The sequence below is a fragment of the Diadema setosum genome, chromosome 18, assembly GCF_964275005.1.
Source record: "Diadema setosum chromosome 18, eeDiaSeto1, whole genome shotgun sequence".
Taxonomy (NCBI): Eukaryota; Metazoa; Echinodermata; class Echinoidea; order Diadematoida; family Diadematidae; genus Diadema; species Diadema setosum.
Window position 1 is genome coordinate 20183395 of NC_092702.1, and position 19897 is coordinate 20203291.

Consider the following 19897-nt stretch of genomic DNA (forward strand, 5'->3'; position numbering starts at 1 on the left):
ACTTAAAATGGAAACAAAGTTCTGGTAAGGGCCTGAGAACCCGTCTGGCACCATTTCATATTTGCTTGCAATATATCGAAAGAGTCTACAAAGAAACTTTCCTGGCTGACGCGGTTTGCCGGAATGATGAGTCGTTTTGGAGTATTTTGAAAAAAATAATAAAAGTCGGTAGACCGACTTTTATTCCAGAAGGCTCCAGACTAACTCGGTCTCAGGGAAAACTCGACCCTATTTCAGACAATTTACACACAGTTCGTGATCGCCATATTCATCAGTACTCTATACTACGGGTACCAAACTAGGCCTTGATGAGCAGACAGGAAAGTGCGTGCTGATCCTGTACAAAACAAATGGACAGCACGCGGTCCTCAAGCCTACTAGTATACGCACATCACCTCAGTTTGAAGTTTTTGTTGTTGTTTATCAAGCGTCTTTGATTGTTTTTAGAGGTGCTTGAGAGGCGCACACTAATTTTGCATGCGCGCTAAAGAGGTTTTTGATGCGCGCGTTGTAACAACTCGGACCATTACTGCGAGTAGCCAGAACGCTACAATAGCCATGTCTACACCTATCCAAAAACTTGTAGTTATACTAACTACGAGCGCAAAAATGCGTTCCCCTAACCACGACAAAACTTCGATGCCGTTCACACCTACATGCAGTTAGCAAAACCTCGAGGTAAAGATAACTACGAGAGAAAATAAAGGGCGCCTAGTTTGCACATAGGGTTGCACACTATTGTGGAAAAAACTGAGCGTCGTGGTTAACAAAACTCCGTTCACATCTGTCATAAGTGAGGTTCACACCTAGGTCCCTTTACCTTAAGGTTTTCTAAACCTCGAGGTTTTGTAAACTACGAGGCACTAAACTCCAAGTTAGCGTAGGTGTAGACGCATGTAGTTTAGAAAACCACGACAAAACCTTAAGGCGAAGACACCACGACAACACCACAAGATTTCTTAGGGTGTTGTCGTGGTTTAAGCGCGTAGTTTAAGCGCGCTGTGGCAGCGCACTTAAACTATGACAGATGTGAACGGAGTTTTGTTAACCACGACGCTCAGTTTTTTCCACAATAGTGCGCAACCCTATGGGCAAACTAGGCGCCCTTTATTTTCTATCGTAGTTATGTTTACCTCGAGGTTTTGCTAACTGCATGTAGGTGTGAACGGCATCGAAGTTTTGTCGTGGTTAGGGGAACGCATTTTTGCGCTCGTAGTTAGTATAACTACAAGTTTTTGGATAGGTGTAGACATGGCTATAGTTTAAGCGCGCTGCCACAGCGCGCTTAAACTACGCGCTTAAACCACGACAACACCCTAAGATATCTTGTGGTGTTGTCGTGGTGTCTTCGCCTTAAGGTTTTGTCGTGGTTTTCTAAACTACATGCGTCTACATCTACACTAACTTGGAGTTTAGTGCCTCGTAGTTAACAAAACCTCGAGGTTTAGAAAACCTTAAGGTAAAGGGACCTAGGTGTGAACCTCACTAATGTCGTTTATACAGGCCGCTCCCATATGCATAGTACAACGCCGTACAATCCAGAGGGACAACCAATACAACTCATCCCGCCGTCAAGCAAAGCGAGGCCGAGTTATCCCCGAGTCCGAGTCTAGCCTGACCCCGTTCGGGTAAGTTCTGAGACTGAACGTTTTTGGTTAATATTTCGTCGCTGAATCCACGAACCGGCACACGCGCACCGCCGGTGCGCGAAGTACATTTCGAGTAAATCGCATTTAAAGATTTCTGTTTTTTCAAACTATTAGTAAGATATGTTAATGGAATTGATTTTCAATAAATTTCATTGTGACGTATTAGAAGAATCTGCTCTTTCTTGCTATACATAAAAATCCTCCCAGTGATGTAAAATATGCACACAGTAAGGCTATAAAGTTGTGTGTCGTTTTGTGAAAACTCCAGACTAGGTCCAAAAAAATCCACGAACCGGCACACAGCGCTTAGTGTCGCACATCGCGTTCAGGATTCTCCGCAAAATAAATCCACGAACCGGCACACAGCGCTTAGTGTCGCACATGGCGTTCAGGATTCTCCGCAAAATAAATCCACGAACCGGCACACTGCTCTTGTGTCGCACATAGCGTTCAGGATTCTCCGCAAAATAAATTAGTTACAGCTCGTTATTCCGAAGGTTCGTTATTCCGAAGGTTCATTAATTCGAAAATGAAATAAGGTTTGTTATTCCGAAGGTTCGTTATTCCGAAAATGAAACAAAACTCGTTATTCCGAAGGTTCGTTACCGACCCTATACCCTATCATTTCGGATTAAAACCTTCGGAATAACGAACCCTATTTCATTTTCCGATAAACGAGCCTTCGGAATATCGAACCCTATTTCATTTTCGGATTAACGAACCTTCGGAATAATGCCCCAAATGTTCGGATTATCGAACCCTATTTCATTTTCGGATTAACAAACGTCTAGGTATACTGTGTGTTTCGGGTTAACGAAATCGGTTAATTCGAAAATGAAATAAGGTTCGTTATTCCGAAGGTTCGTTATTCCGAAAATGAAACAAAACTCGTTATTCCGAAGGTTGATTACCGACCCTATACCCTATCATTTCGGATTAAAACCTTCGGAATGACGAACCCTATTTCATGTTCGGATAAACGAGCCTTCGGAATAGCGAACCATATTTCATTTTCGGATTAACGAACCTTCGGAATAATGCCCCAAATGTTCGGATTATCGAACCCTATTTCATTTTCGGATTAATAAACGTCTAGGTATACTGTGTGTTTCGGGTTAACGAACCTTCGGAATAACGAACCTTCGGAATAACGAACAGCACCCAATAAATTCACGAAACGGCACATGGCTTTCAAATTTATTTCTGCTTAAGGTTATTTCACTAAGAAGAGTTCAAATTACAGTTAGCTCTTCTAGTAATCGTATAGCACTGCGCTCTTGGCATTGTAAATCTAACATCCGTGGATAAAAGTATTGTAGATTAGTTGTTCTTATTTAGATCATGGAGCTTCATGTTTAGATCTTTACTTCTTTTTTTGTATTTTTCATTACGTATTCTCAATATTCATTTAAACAGGAAGGCAGCCTTTTATATTTTGTTTTTCATGCACTTCATTGTTTACGAAAATGAACAAATTCCCGACTCATTTTAAATAGGTATGCAGACGTACATTAATACCAAATAAGAATTCACACAAATTCCTCGTACTCCCCTCCTCTCTCCATCACTCCTTCTCTTTCAATCTTCATCATCTTCATCATCATCATCATCCTCTACACTTGTCTTCTTCGAGAAATAATGACATTTTCAAACACTCTCAAGTCCTGTATTATATACAATCATTCATTAAAGGAAGAAATACACATTCCTTTTTGACAAATGAAATTTATTTTTATTAGATTATATTCAACATTTAATTCGGGCAGAACTGAAAAAAAAAAGAAATCTAGGAAAAATAATTGTTTGAATATATATTCATTACTATAATTATATTGTATTGTTTCCAAGTATCATAAGTTGTACATTTCATTAAACGGATTTCCACATTTCATTTTCAGCCAAATTCAAAATGCATTACTATATATGGTATTTCGTAACAACAAATATAATAAGCAAAACTGCTGTTAAATAAGAAGCTGTTAAAATGAGATTTTATATTACCTCCAGGATAGACAGTAGTTCATTCAATCATAATTTAAAGTAACTATATTTCCCGTAATGAAAGAAATCTTAACGTTATTGACATATATGTTCTAATGAACAAGACAATTTCGAGGAACCCATATCACAATGAAATAGAAATACATTACATTGTACCTTTACACAATATTCCTTTACCTTCATAGAATAAAATATTGCTTAGTATTTCTTATATCCATTTCTGACCAAAAAATGAAGGAATCTTTTTTTCTTATCATCAAACTAAATACAAGTCATCTCTACTTCTTCGGAACCGATTATAAAATGTATTGTTCTCGCAGCTTTCAGCTCTCTGGCAGAAAGAAATTTCATGTTCATTCCAAATCGGCATAATATCAATCTCGTTTCTTACTCCAAAATCAGTTACTGGATATTCCCTATACACGAATTAATGATAAGTTTTACTTCTTAAACTTTACTGTTGTTTAAGTATGATTTATTTTAAGTGGAGAAATAAAGTCCAACCTCTTCAAAGCAAACATTTCTTCAAACAGTACAAAGATATTGTTAAACACTTTACAGAGTTATCTACACAAGTAATGTAAAGATTTCATAGAGATGAATTTCTACCTGATATTTTTACTATAGATTTACGTGGAAATTATCAGTTTTGATATCTCTTCGAGTATCACACTTTCCACATTCAGATTCGTTAACGCAATCAAATTTTTCATGTTTTTATATTTCTGTGGTTCTTTACGTCACAAATATTTCTGTATATAATTTTCTGCACATATTTCTGTAAATAATATTGACACCATGAAACATGGTGACTGTTTTTTTTTTTTTCTGGCACTGTACCTGTTTACAAGTAGACTGTTAACATATCAGACCTACATTTCTTCATTTTTTCTTTGAAAAATGAAATCTACAACAATATTCAATATAAAAAGACATAGATAATGATGGCCATGCTATAAGTCCTCATGTGGACACAGACTGCAAGAATATGGCTGTGTACTGCAGTACACGTATCATCCAATAAAACATTTTCTGTCAGAGTTTATTATTCATTCTCGAGTTGCAGAGAGAGAGAGAGCGAGCAGAGGAAATATAAGCATCCAATTGCTTATAACCCTCTTGCAGTCTCCTAATACCTTTCTAACTCGCACAACTTGACTTGAAGCTTGGTCCTGACTTTAGTTTATGTCTGCTGTGGGTGTCCCAGGTGCTGGGGAAGGCATGATTAAAAAATACTGGGAATCGTTAACGGGGTTGGCCTAATGGCGGCCTGGCTAAAGGAGACAAAATGAATAGTATGGTAGGTGAGCCGCTTCATAAACAAAGTAAAAGAAAATACATTTTATATGGATTTTGATACTTATATAGTTTTTGCTTTGAAAAGCACTGTTACGCCAAGGAGAATGGAAGCATATTACAGTGGAAATTAAGGATGGCATCATTGTGACAAAGGTGTATGGAGAGACCCATGGATTGATGGTTATCACGAGTAATGCCAGTGAATAAAGTGACAGTGTAAGATACAGTACATAGGATTAATGTCCCATAATGTCCCCTTGATTCTTTCACATACAATATTTGGAAAATTTGAGACTCCATTGATAAACACATAGCAGTACGTTCAGTTCGTGGTTTCTTCATTTGACATGATGATTTCATCACTAATTAGTTTGTGGATTGTCAGTCAAACAGATACAGAGATAACAAGCTATCCCAAACTCTGCTGCAAAAGTAGTGTTCAAATTTAAAACGAAATATATATATACATTAACACAAATTTCACTGGTTCTAAGAAGCTTGCACTGGCTTCATGTCAAAATTCATATTCAGTACAAAATGTTGATGTTAACTTTTGAATACACACTATTTGAGAGAACTACTTTGAATAGGAGACACACCAGAGAGAACCCTTTGTTCAAAAGGCAGGGACTTATTTGTTATGCTGAATAAAAAAGCAACAATATACATATTTGCTTGTCATGTCTCTACCATATGGAAGAATCTGCCCCAGAATTTAAAATAATTTACAAATGTTAATCTAAGTCTGCCTTGGGAATGCCTTCATTACAGTCTAAACATGAAACAAGGTATTATTGTTATTGCAATTGTATGTTTTTGTGTAGCCATTTTTATCCTTGAGCACATATGGACATAATACAGAATGTTCTTTGTGCTATATAAAAGTACTGTTGATTATTATTATTACTTTTATTATCATTTATATTATTATTATTCATGTCATCATTATTATCATCACTATTATTATCATCATTATTATTATTAGAAGTAGTAGTATAGTAGTATCATTATTACTATTATTATCATTATTATTAAAATGATGTCATATTTTATAATCTCACTACCCCCCCCCCCCATTTCTGCACACACACAACCCAAAGTCATTAAATAGGACATTAAGCAGAACATCGAGATAATGTTCTGCCAGAACCTGACTGCCCATTCATCACGCACACACATTTGTGAAAAGTTCGCTGAGTGCTGTCTGGAGCAACTCTGTGATTGTAGTGAAATATTGCTATGCTCTCCTCCATAACGATCCCTGGCTTGGACTTTGGTGCAGATGTTCAGCTCAGCCACCCTAGTCATTTGAAGCTGTTCCGGGTTTCTCTTTGCTTTCACCACTTCGACATATCCAGTAGACAGTTGTCATCAGCTTCTCTCCCTATATGCAAAGATGAACAATTGTTTTTCACGACAATGTTACTTCTATATTGCAGAGGGGAATGATGACATTTGAGACAACAGTCATAACATACTACTTAATCAATTTTCCACATCTGTAAAACTATATTGATTTGCCTGAGAAAATAATCATATAATGTTCCTTTCATATCAACACTTTGGTAATGTTTTGCTCAAAAGTGCTAATGCAATTCTGTTGAATTATAAGTTTTAATCAATGTGATAACGTTCATAACAAGACTATACTAGGATAACTCCTAATTGTCCATTGACACTTGATTTTCTGAGTAATATCTATGACAAAATAAAACCCAATACTACATGAATAGGTGTTGCACTGATTGCTGTTTATATCTTGCTCACCTTTAGCTCAGTGCACAATGTAACCTTTGAGTGCAGTAAGGAGAGGATGCTAAGCCAGACGAAGTGGTGAATGAACACATTGTTGACTAGAATCAGGAGCAGAACTGAAGTAAAGAATAAGACAAAGAATAAAGAAAGCAGAACATCACAAGTGAAAATCGGTGATATAGTTAACCCCATGTAAAAGTCTCATACTCTTACAACATTTGACTTCTGAGTGTACAAAGCAAAAAAAAAAACAACAACAACATTAATATTAGTGAAGCTTTAAATGTATATTGAGACCTTTCATTTTCATTGTCTTTGCCAAGTATTTGTCATACTGTATGTGCCATTGACTTTTGCAAAGCTGATGGTATCTCATATCAGTACAGAGAGCTGCTCATTCCCCATCTCCATTGTCCCTCCCCCCCCCCTCCCCCCCCCCCCCAAAAAAAAAAAAAACAAACAAACCACAGCAAACATAAAAAAAAACACACACACACAACTACAGTTATAACAGTAATGAAAGATACATGACACTGAGGAAATGCATACCGGTACCATATCAAGATCAGATTGAGAGACAGCATTGCCTTTATACCAAAATGCAGCATGACTGCAGGTAATCAGATGTCAAAATGTCGGATTCCATGTTATGTCAGTGCTTCACGTCCATCAAAACTACAAATACAGTTGTAATTTAAAAAAAAAAAGAGTAAGATACACAATCATTTCAGTACGGTATGTGGAAAGTCAAATTATTAGTCGTATGCCTGCACTGTGTACTAGTATTACACACTGGTCTGTCTAAATCCTTGTCAGATAGTAATGTAACTTACTGTTCTTGTTCAAGCTTGTGATGATGGTAGAAATCTACAGGAATGCGGTTTGGAGTACAATTGTGTAAAGTAGCCCATCATCGAAGAACATCACTCATTTCAGTCCAGTCTGCAAGTTGTTGCGTTGTCCACACAAATGCCTCAATATCTGTTTGGAATGGAAGATGAATGCAAGATGTCAGTTACATGAAAATCCATCACTACTTACAATTCTGTAAGATCATCAATATGAGCCACAAATTTCCAAAACATCACACTGCCCCCTTCCCCACCTCCTTTTCAGGTCTACATTATATGGCGTATTAGAATCTGAAGTTTGAGAACATCACTCTGGTCTAATTGTACAATTCATGCCTCCCCCCCCCCAAAAAAAAAAAAAAAAAAAAAACACACAAAAAAAACACTGTGTTTCAAAGAGCCATAGATTGTAGAAAATCATAACAAGCAAATATCACAAACTAAGGCAAAATTACTTGCCAGGTACCGGTACATGTTTATAATGTTAACATTTAGGCCTATAGCATGATATAACAATTTATGAATTCAGGTGCTGAGCATTAACGTTGCATAACAAATATGTTTTTGCTTGTTGTCTATCCAAATCAAAATTGCTGGTATGATATTCACGACAACATTATCAAACCTTATTGTTGTTCGTAACGCCTCGCCCTCAATTTAGACAACTGTTATGTGGGAGGAGGACCTTCCTCATTTAGATTTTAGCATAAGTACCTTTAAATCATTTTTTCCCATTGAGACTTCAAGGGTAGTCAGCGAAATAACATCACAGTAACCTGGACAGGTAAAGGTATTCAAGATCACTATCAATAATTTAACACTGTAACACAGTTAACTATCTACATGAGATCTAGAAGAACTGTAGATAATTCCTGGAAGATTCAGAGTGGATAAGAGAGCTAATTTACCTGGGAAGAAGTAGGCAGTAGCATTACATACTTTAGCTCGTATTACAGGCAACAATAAAATTGTACAATATATTACCGTTTAGTGCAATACAGATTCGATGCAAATGTGAGACGAGTTCATTTGACTCTAGTTCGAACCGCTTTCCCTATTCTTCACTTACACCGAATAATAGCTGTGGGACTGCAAACGTAACGCACGAAGCTAGGACAGAGCCAAACTAAGTCATTGTGACCTGTTAGAGTACATATTTACACTCTTTGGATATTCTAATTCCTTATTCACAAATCTACATTCAATAAGGTGAAAAATTCGAATAATTTAACTGTCAATACAGAGCGATATGTAACTTTACCGATTTCATCTGTCTGGTTTCCGCTGCTCTGGGCGCAGCCATTTTGGACGAGCGCGTACGAGGACGTTTGACAGATAAGTGATTTTTGATGACATCCGGCGTGTACGCACGCAATAGTGCCACTTCGTAAAAATCCAGACCGACCAGTCAGAGTTTTCACGAAGTGGCACAGTCGTTATTATTACGTAATTACTCGAGATTGAGGTTCAAAAATTTGTCAGGTTGTAGAACTCGGTATATACTATCATAATATGCAAAAATCTCAAAATCGAAAATTTACTCGATTTTGGCCGGTTGTGCCGGTTCGTGGATTCAGCGACGATTTCCCATTTTCGTCGTTACCCATCGAATATCTTGTTATTACAGCGTTATTCCGCACATTTCCTAGGCATACGTTCACATTTTGGAGCAAAATTTGAATACCGATTTGTGAATAACTCTGTGATTAAGTCCTTTCAGAAGTGTACGCGCATTGATACGCGCAAGCGCGTAAGACTTTCCCGCCAAAACGCTTGTTGTCATGGTAGTTAATAAACCCCCTATTTAACTAACCTCTCAGAATACCGATTCGCTGATCAAGTGCTAATCAGACACTTAATAAGCCCTCAGAATACGACCCAAGCTCATTTCCACCACTGATCTTGTTCTTCCATACATGTATCAGTGATTTCCACCCATACGTACTTCTAGCATTGTGTCCTGAAAGTCGCCCGATTTCCCAATATAGAAGCCTTTGTTACGTCATAAACCCTCAGCTGCACGGCGCGCCTCGCCCTAGCAGAAACTAGAGCACGCACTTTAGTGCGCGCATGCAAACCTCGATACGCGCAGCCTGAACTCTCAAGTTCATTGACCCTACCTGCCAAAATATCAAAAATCATTCATAAATTCGCTCAAAATTCTCAGATCACTACCAAAATTCAATCATCTGTTGTATCATTTTATACCTTTCCTGCAAGTTTCATCCAAATCCGTTAACTACTTTTTGAGTTATTTTGCACACGGAAAAACTAACAAACGAACACACCAAACCAACGGTAACGAAAACATAACCTCCTCCCTTGGCATGGCGGAGGTAACAAACTAGAAAAGCACTCTGAGAGCGCAGACCTTGATCCGCCAAGCATGCAGCTCATTTCCACCACTGATCTTGTTCTTCCATTAGAGATTTCAGTGATTTCCACCCGGCGCCCATACGTACTTGTAAAGTGGGGTAACTGGAACACTGGGGTAAGTGGAACACTTGAAGGATTATGGGTACGTACCACCGAACTAAAAGATAGTGGAATGCGCGTTCACCCAGGAAATACGCAGCCAGCAAAACTTGTTTAACTCACGTGACCACCACCATTTTGCTAGGGCAATGTGCACGCTCAAGCAGGTCAGTCGGTCCGTTTGCAAAATCATGTGAATCCAACCATATATGTACAAACGTGCATTGTTAGGTCATAATCACTAGCCACCGGACGGCGCACTCTTGCTTGCGCGCGCGCGTACCAATGACCCAGTCTGACCTGCTTGAGCGTGCACTCCATTATTTATAAGGAAAAAAAATTGCCCTAGCAAGATGGCGACGCAACACGGTAATTTGGCTGCACGGTCTCGTGTATGTTGGGAATAGGGACACGCATTCCACTATCTTTTAGGTCGGTGGTACCTTGTACGTACAGGGCCGGCGGAGCGTTTGTAAAAGCGTGGGGGCCCACTTCTGGATTTCATGAGCTAACAAGCAAAAAAAAAAAAAAAAAAAAAAAAAAAAAAAAAAAAAGATCCTCAGCTCCTCTCTCTCCCCTTCCATTTCCGGGTTTCTTCAGCTGACGAGCAAGAAAATAAAAGGTCCTCAGCTCGGATCTCCCCCTCCATTTCCGTGTTTTTTTCAGCTGACAAGCAAAAAAAAAAAAAAAGCCAAAAAAAAAAAAAGGTCTCCACTCGATAAAACATAACCTCTCACACTAATACGCCTATTTCTATTGAGTGCCGCTTACGTCCTTCCGGGTTAAAAAAAGTGTGGGGGCCCAAAGTGATGACACCATATGTATTTCTTTGTATGGTGCACAAAAAGTGTGGGGGCCCAAACCCCCACGGCTCCGCCGCCCATGCGTACACGTATGGTAGCCCTACTACATATCGACCACCCTTTTTTAAACCGACCGCGTATACATTGGCGCACAGAACGCTTGGTACGCACTGCACTGCGCGCAGACCACATAAAAATGGATTGGCTTTGGCCGTTGCTGAGGATGGTGTGGGAAAACGCGAAAGTTCGCTGTTCATTAATGGTTTTAATCAAGGACAAAATTTCGAATGAATATTTTCACCGAATCGTAATGTAATGTCTATGGAAGTTTCTAAAAAGCTTCGTACAACACGGTGTTCAATACAACTCGGTTTACGTGCATTGTCAATGCAAAAACAGCGGTCGATCTCAGTAAGGAGCTTTAGCGCGGGGAGCTGAAACGAGGCCACGCAAGTTCGACGGCAGTATTTTTGCACTGAAACTTCGAATCGAAAAGGGAACAACGGCATTTGATAGTGCTGGATTTTCTCAATTACGTAGGTCAAGTTTTTTACGTGAATTTCAGTGTTAAATATTCTTATTAAGCAAATAAATATTAGGCGGTCGATGAGTAGTAGGTCCAACCATACATTGTTAAGGAGAAGGCATTAGTGGAGTAAAAGTTTTTTTTTACGAACAAACAATTACGTAGAAACAAAATGGATGCCTTCATTGTGACAAAAATTAGAATTATCAGAGCTAAAATCATCAAAAATCGTGAACATCCCACAGCTTCACTCCAAGATGTTGTGTCGTAACTATTTTATAAACAATATGTTCAGCGGATAAGACGTGGTGGTTTTTGGTGTCCTAATAGTACGGTCTGCTATGTCGAAATATTGGATCCCGTGAGATTTTCGTGCCAAAATTGATTTTTTTTTTTGTTGCTAACTTGGTCAATTTGGGGGTGATGAATCCAAAAAACTTTGGTTCCATTTTTTTCGACCACGTCTTCAGCCGCCATTTTGAATTTCAAAATGGCCGCCAGAGCAAACTGTATTTTGACCCAGTTCTCATAATGTGGGCATCATAGAAGGTTCAAATTTGATGCATAAAAGCATATTTATGACGTCAGACATTCTGATACACCATTTCCTGATATTTTAGATTGTTTTAATACAATTTGAGGGCTGCCATCTTGAAATTCAAAATGGCTGCGATAGCTAAATGTATTTTTACCTGTATCTCAAGTTGTAAGCATTATGGAAAGTATAAATTTGGGGCAAAAAGCATGCTTATGATGTCAGACATGCTAATACATACATTTTTGTTTTAAATGATGGATCATTTTGGTTGGCGGCCATCTTGAAATTCAAAATGGCCACCATAGCAAATGTAATTGGGCCTGTATCTCATATCGTGTGCATTGTGTAAGGTTCTAACTTGGCCCGGGGCGAAGAGCATGCGTATGCTATCAGACTTTCTGAAACATCTTTCTCTGAAATGATGACCAGTCCATTTTGATATTATAGGTGGCCATCTTGAAATTCAAAATGGCCGCCATGCCAGAATGTATATTTTGACCCATATTTCATGTTGTAAACAATACAGAAAGTTCACATTTCGGACATAAACCGGGCTCATGGTGTTGAACATTCAGATGCACTTTGATCTCCTCCCTAAAATTGCAGATCATTTTTTAGGCTGCCATTTTATCATTCAAAATGGCTGCTTTTCAGCTAATATCTGTGGTTACAAGCAACTTTTAGGCATATCAATGTTTATGGTGGTGTACATTGTACATTCTTTTACAAACACACACACACACACACACACACACACACATAATTATATACATTCTGTAATTCTGTAATAATTCAAGATGGATTTCGACCCATATTTGGTGCTGTAAGATCTTTACCCTGCAAACTCAAGCATACTGGAGCACTTTCATGTCGGACCTATATGTGTAAGTCAATCACTTCAACAAATAGTATTATTATTGCATAGGCGGGACTGCTTCCTGTAGTTACACTGCCATGTTGAAATGCAAAATGGCTGCCATGGGAAACATTTCTTTAAGAGCATTGCATTTTGGTAAAACTTGAGAATGTGAAGTCATGTGATTCGTGTGTCAAAGCAAATGACTTTCAAAAGTGCCCAAATAACTGTGTCTGAGTGACTAAATGCCCCCATCTAGACGATTTTGTTGTAGAATTTAAATAAACGGTATTAGCCGTGTACTAAAAAATTCATGGGATATTTACTTAGTTAATGTCTTCTCGTTATTTGATTAAAAAAGCGTACTTTTGTGTCGTGATTGAAAGTTCTTGTACACCTACAACAGGTAACTAGACGTTCAACAAAACGTAAGTAGATTTTTTCTTTCTTTATCTTTTAGTTCAATATCGGTATTTTCTCCTCAGATTAAATATTGATCGACGGCGTGTTGAGAGCGACGTCATCATCGAGGTGATAGAGCTTCCTGTCAGTGCTTTGTTTTATTCAGACTCATTTTAGGCTTATTTTTTCTTCAAAATATTTCATTGACAAGTTTACAGGTCCGAAAACTCCTGAAGAGAATTGTTTTAGTCTTTAGAAGATTATTTCTTAAGTAAAAAATTATAATTTTGTGGACCAAATTACTCATGGAAATTGCATCTTGTGCCCTGTATAAGACCATGAAGTCAGGGCGGTAAATTTGAAAATCGAAATGATGCACACGCTACTGAAAATTGGTTTTAAAATTATTTATCGTGTTTATGGTGCTACTTTTTTTCACCAAAACTTCTTGCAGGGAACTATTCATTTAATTAACTGTCAAAATTAGGGGAGAAAAATGTTAAATTCCATCAATTGCAGCATTAAAGCATTTCCTGTTCCACTAACCCCATGGAGTTGGGGTAAGTGGAACGCATGTATTAATGAATGGACGGCTTGGTGACTTTGTCAGTTCTGCATGCTTACTTTCACCTTTCTCATTTTGTGTAGACATCCTATGCGTACACTGCTGTTCCATTTACCCAAGTACGTCGGGGTATATAAGTGGAACAATGGAGTGGTCGTGACTGAAGTGTAATCTTAAACTTAATTATGAATAATATTGACCCAAAACAATATCACATAATGTGTTAATGGTCAAACTGTGATGGTTGAATATTTCTTGGCGCGTTTTATTTTTTTTTTTTTTGTGATTTACGAATAAAGGCTAAGTGTTCCACTTACCCCACTTTACCCTAATGATAAAATGAAAAAAAAATATTAGTTGCGTCCCCCTTAGAGAATTCCTGGATCCACCCCTGCTTCTCGTTTCCTTTTGTTGTTGTTGTTGGTGTTTCTGTTTGAGGGAGAGAGGTTTGAGGTGACACCATTATGCATGTAGGGGAGAGCGGGGAGAAGTGCGACATTATTTCAAGTTCGCCGATTTTCTTCTTATATCTTTTTATAGAAGAGATGATTACATTTCCTTTCGGGCTTGCATGAAGGTTCATATGGTAGGTTACATAAAGAGCCATAAGCTGGGGGTGATGGCACTGTTCTCAATTTTCTGCAGTTAATGAAAAGAAAAAAACCTTATTTGGGGGGAGAAGTTGACCCACCCGTGGGTAAACGTGGGACAACGGCAAGGGAGAAATGGGACGGTTGGGGTAAAGTGGGACATCCTATAGAAATGTCAACGTAAAAGGCGTAATGAAACATTGCTAATGAAAACAGTCAAACATGCTTTGAAATGATCTTTATTTCAAGAAAACAAGTTTGAACAACATGTTTGAAAATCTGAACTGCTTTTGTATCCTGAACAAATTATGCCCAGTAGTTAATAAATATAAACTATAGGCCTGCTGTATCTCCATTATCTTTATTGGTCTTTGCATTTCTTTTCAGAGTATATCAACTGTGAATTTGGGTTATAAATATTGTTTGATTCAACTTTCTATGTCTGTTTGTTTTGTATGACTTCCAAATACATGTAATGGTATTATGAGGGACAAATGGGACACGTTGTCCCAACTTTCCCTCACATGACAAATGCATAAATATTTAGGACTACTCAGTAACCATGCAGGTATTTGTCAAATATTATATTAGTTGCATATTAATAAGGCTCACCACCAGCATTGTGCCCTTGAAATCATGAATACAAAGACAACAGGTTAATTAACCTGATTTCAAAAAAATATATATTCTAGGGAAAATGTTCAATAGCAATTTATACTTACTTAGAATTTGCCGAACTGCATGGCTTTCTTAGTGTGATGTGTGGTTGCTAGGGGCTGATTGTAGATATTAGCCAATCGAAGATTGGTTGAACAGTTTTTGATTCAGAAAACGTGTCCCGCTTGACCCGCGTCCCAACTCACCCCGCTCTCCCCTATAGTCCTTAAGTGAATAGTTCTGGTAAGGGCATGAGAACCCATCTTGCACCATTTCATATTTTGCTTGCAATATATCGAAGGAAGCTACCAAGAAACTTACCTGGATGACGCGATTTGCCGGGATGATGGGTTGTTTCGGAGTATTTTGAGATTAAAAATAAAAGTCGGTATGTATTGGTATGGTATTACCGGACAACATGGTAATTCCGGACACGCACATTTTGGCGTACTAATTACATTCAGTACGCGCGAGACTTCATAGATTAGCCTCACAAAACAATGTGTGGACCGAAATCGCAAAAAATGCGACATAAAAATGTAAAAACGCGCGAAGAAATTCACATTTTCCCTCAGATTTATAGAGTGACCCGAACCTCGTCATAATGTGCACAGTTTAAGTCACATTTCGTCACTGATATTCTATGAAATTCCACTCACTGAAATTCTATGAAAACCCCCTCACATACAGGAAAAAATGCTGAAGATTCCAATAGAAACACAAGTTCACTGATCGATACCGCAAATTAATTTTGCAGTTATCGTCCTAAACGCGCGAACGATGCGGAATAGTAATTGTGCGCCAAGGAAGGGGCCCGCAAGGCTCGCAACTTAATGTCACCCGCGCTCCCATAGACAAAACACGTAAAATTCGATTGTCGATTCTTCAACAAGATTTTATCGCGTGAACTGTTCGAAATGTTCAAGATAGACTTTTTACCGTAAAATACGAAATTTGAGCCTCATTTGCCGATTTTTTTTTCTTTGTCGTCCGCTCGGTAAGGATGTGTACGGTGATTCGTAGGATGAATTGTGATTCTGGTGCAAGGACAAGGTGCGAAAGACGTCGATTATTCGATTGCAAAAATCGTGTCCGGAATTATAATGCGATTTTACACCGCGCAAAAAGACAGCTTTTTGGAGAGGGATATTTTTAAGTCTATTTTCCAAAAATCGGAGTGAATAATTTTCATAATTTTGCCGCATTTGTAATTTTCAGGACTTTGGGAATAACTCGTGCTATTTTTGGCCGAAATGTCGTCCTCTGAGTACGGAATTCAGAGCCACGAAAAAATAAAAAGCGTCCGGTGATACGATCAACTCTCCTAACGACTTTTATCCAAGAAGGATCCGGGTTAACTCGGTCAAAGAGACAACGCGGCCCTATTTCAGGCAATTTATACGCAGTTCGTGATCGCCATATTCTATACCAAAAGCAAGGCTGGTACTTGCACGATTCTGTGGCACGCATTGGCACGACTCGAGTCGTGCCAGTGCGCAAACTAGTCGTAAACTGGCGTTTCATCTTAGTGTGCGTAAACCCGTTGTGACTGCGTGCCATGTCGGGACGAGAATTTTGAAATGTTCAAAATTTTGGTCACGACAAATTTTCGCAACCGGGTCGTGAACTATACGCAAACTGTTTGTGAACTCGTCGTGAACTCGTCGGGACGATGCGGAAGGATGCGTGCCAGTGCGTGGCAGTGCGCGCCATGCCACGACTGTCACGAACTGCCACGAATAGTTCACGAACCGCTCACGTCGAGTTCATGAGTAGTCACATGTTCACGAATTGGTGCGCGTCGCAGCGTGGCCGTGCCTTCCCACTGACACGGTCACGTGTACTTCACGCATTGATGGCACGAGCAGTTCACGACTAGTTTACGCACTTCACGAACAGTTTGCGCATGGCAGTTTACGAGTTCACGAGCAGTTCACGAACAGTTCACGAGCAGTTCACAACTACTGCGCGACAGTGGCGCTCGCATCGGTGCGGTGGTATATACAGGGCATAGGGCTTCCTGGACACTGCTCGCCATTCCAGAGATCGCCAGCGAAGAGACAACTTATATCACAGAGACAACATGCCTAAAACAAAGCGGACACGAGGAAGAGCAAAGCAGAGGAGGCCCCCTTTTTAAATCCTGGCGTGCCCAAGTCGACACGACACCGTCCGAATTGCGCAAACTCGTCGTGCCAATGCGGGAAGTGCGTAAATTATGCGCGAACTATGCGCAAACTATGCGTGAACTCGTCGTGCCAGTTCATGTCAATGTGGACACTGATGGGCACGCATTCGTGAACTATTCGTGAACTCGTCGTGAACTCGTCGTGAACTATGGAATGCGGAATCAATGGAGAAAGGATGAATAATCCCGTGGAGTAAAGGTAAGTCGAGTATAGATGATGGTATATTGAGAGAAAGGAGAGAGAGAGAGAGAGAGAGAGAGGGGGGGGGGGGGGGGAAGAAAACAAAGAGAAGAAAAAAATGCTACTTCTCTATCACTCCTATACTTCTTATCTCTTCCTCCTCAACCTCCTGTTTTTCTTGTTCGTGTGGTATTTTTTTAATTCTTGTTCTTCTTCTCCCCTAAAACATAAAAGGGGAATGAAACCAAAATATATATGTGGATCGAGTAAATGTAGCAATATTTATTTAGTATAGAACATATCGGTGGAAATTTGAGGAAAATCGAACAATGCCTTGATTTTTTTTTTTTGCTCTATTTTTGAATAAGTTTCGGGGCCATTATCACTGGATGAGAGGTCTACGTACAACACTGTGACGTCATGCACGCAGAATGCAATACATGTATAAAGGAAATTAAAAAAAAAAAAGTTCCACAAAATTTTATTCCAATGAAAAATACACATTCCGTCGACTTGTCAATGAATACCCCCTGCTTTCTGAAGGAGGCAAGGCAAATGCTCTCTTATCATGCTAGAAAAGTGAAAATACGCTGAATTTGCCATACACTGTATATCATTTTCCATACATGACGTCATCTCATCCAGCGATGGTGGCACCGAAATCTTAAGAATAAGCCAGTTCGGGGTTAGACAATCTTCTTCTATTGATATTGCCAAATACTGCTTTTGCTGCCAGGTGGATGTGATGGCAAGCACCACTGTAATACAAGGATTACTTGAATAATCATTGCATCACAGATGCTTATCTCAGTGAATTTAAAAACCAACATGCTCTGCAGGTACAAATGACCTTTTCTGCTCATGCTCAAAGTGGAACCCCGAACTGGCTTATTCAAAACTTTTCAACGGACTGTATTATTTTTCCTCAAACTTTCACTGTCGTGTTCCACTGACATTGTTACATTCACTATATCCACATGTAGACTTGGGTTTCATTTTCCTTTAATTCCCGATGGCACGTGTCTTGTAAACGTCACCTTATCTGCTGAGCACCAAACTGCTCACTCAATGTACTGATGTTGCGTGCCAGCGAAAAGGTCTCTGGTCACGAATTTCTAGTCTATAGTCCCATATGTTGTCTGTTGATTTTTGTACATGTACATTGTACCTTGAATGCTAATAGTATCATCATCATCATCGTCCTCATTACCATCATCATCATAACAGTTTTTATCCGGTCTGTCCGCGATAACAGGGGTGGCTGGAACTACCTCACAGCTCTCACAGCAACAGCTCTCACACCTTCTCACCACCTCTCCCGATATGGGGCATCTTCCTTTTTTTAATCCAACTCTCTCGAGCTCTTCCTCCATTTGTCTCTTCCACGTTTACTTTGGGCGCCCTCACTTTCTTTGCTCATTGACTTTAAACTTTAACACCGTTCAGGACACCATCCTCATCCTTACGCAACACATGCGCCCATACCACCACACTGAGCACTCCATTCGCCCTTGCTAGCTGTTCCATATTGATTCCTTTGGTGATCTATCACTTGGTCTACTCCCACTTTGTCTACTAGCCAGTTAGTCTCAACCCACATGGTCTAATCCCGTTTTGCCTGTACAACCAGTTCGTCTAATGACCATTTCTTTTAGTCCAATTTTCCACTTTGCCTCATGACTAGTTGTTCTACTTCCAGATGGGCCGTACCCATTTCGTCTAATACCCACAATTCATTGGACAACAATAGGAAACAATCCAAGGAGAAAATTGGAATTTGGTCATTAGACGAAAGGATGAATAGCCAAACTGGACATTTGACCGTGCAAGTGAGGATTAGACCAAACGGGCATCAGACGAAGTTGATAGTAGATCAAATGAGTTTAGCCGTAGTGGTGTTAGGCTGAATCGAGTTTTAACTTGAGAGAGAGAATCACGTTTCAAAACGCGTTTGGAACGGTGTTTGCAAACGTGGTTTGAAACGCGATTCTCAGGGTGCCGCGTTACCATCATACAATCGCGATTCGAGTGGTGTCACTGCGCAGCTGCTTTGCGCCGTTTGACCCGGGAAGTAGAGGTCAACTGCATACCACCAAACATGCCTCATCAGTCACACACGAATAATAGGGAGCTTTAGATTTTAGACGCGCGGACGTTCAAAGGAAAAACAAAAAACAAAACATGTTCTGAGCGTGCGCAGAAGTGCGCGTCAAGTCGATCTATTTTTAGCTTGTGTCAATCTCTTTGGCGTCGCCCGAGTTTTTCACTGCGCGTACCGGGCTATTTTTACGTCCGCACAGTTTGCGACGTAGAGAGCGACTTCATGCACTGTATTATGGGGGCGCGATTTTATTTTTTATACGTTGCGTCCCAGCGTAATCTAAAGCTACTTTTCTACACGACGCAGGGGAGAGGAGAACGTCCAGCGCACTCGTCGTCTCAAACGTCCGGGCGTCAAAATCTAAAGCTCCCTAGTAGGCCTCATGGCAGAGAACACAACAGGAAACAGCTGGGATTTGACCTTGAGATACAAACGCGTTTCAAAACGGCATTACTCACAG

At 39.5% G+C, this 19897-nt stretch overlaps 1 long non-coding RNA gene across 1 annotated transcript; it reads right to left on the minus strand.

Annotated features, from left to right (window-relative positions):
* Positions 1 to 6210: 6210 nt before the first annotated feature.
* Positions 6211 to 7874, minus strand: LOC140242129 (uncharacterized). The gene is made up of 3 exons (XR_011902123.1): positions 7538 to 7874; positions 6717 to 6820; positions 6211 to 6333 (listed from the first exon to the last, which is right to left on the minus strand). It is a non-coding gene; the product is annotated as an uncharacterized lncRNA (long non-coding RNA).
* Between the last annotated feature and the right edge of the window lie 12023 nt (positions 7875 to 19897).